This window comes from Mustela nigripes, unplaced genomic scaffold (genome assembly GCF_022355385.1).
Source record: "Mustela nigripes isolate SB6536 unplaced genomic scaffold, MUSNIG.SB6536 HiC_scaffold_122, whole genome shotgun sequence".
NCBI classification, from domain to species: Eukaryota; Metazoa; Chordata; class Mammalia; order Carnivora; family Mustelidae; genus Mustela; species Mustela nigripes.
The window spans coordinates 10109-10677 of record NW_026739536.1 but is presented as its reverse complement, the minus strand read 5'-3'; positions in this window follow the sequence as shown (position 1 = coordinate 10677).

Here is a 569-nt window from a genome sequence, read left to right as displayed (position 1 = left end):
AGAACTGCAATTCCGCACACATACTTGAATAACAACCTAAAGAGTTGCTTAGCGAGACCCCCCCCCTTTTTTTTTAAACTTTCCAAGGTAGAGTCCAAGTGGCACGGAGTACAGAGTCCAATAGGAGGCTTCTTGAACTCAAGACTTTGAGATCCTAGATCTGACACTTAAACCCACCAAGCCGCCAGAGCGACCCTAGCAGACTTTCCATTGGGGTTGATGGCAGAAAGCTAATCTTGACTGTGATTGATTGCTAAGGTTATCACTAAGCAAAGTCTCTTCCTGTGGCAAGTTACATATTTTCGGGCTCAGTCCTTGTAATATTTGGGGTTTGGCTCAACTCAAAAATTCCTGATTCTACCCAGTGGAGGCGTGCATAAAAGCCCATCTCCTTAATGGCTTCCTGGCTCCATTTTATTTTATTTATTCTCTTTTTATTATTATTATTTTTTTTAAAGATTTTATCTATTCGTTCGACAGAGGGAGAGAAAGAGATCACAAGTAGGCAGAGAGGCCGGCAGAGAGAGAGAGGGGGAAGCAGGCTCCCCACCAAGCAGAGAGCCCGATGC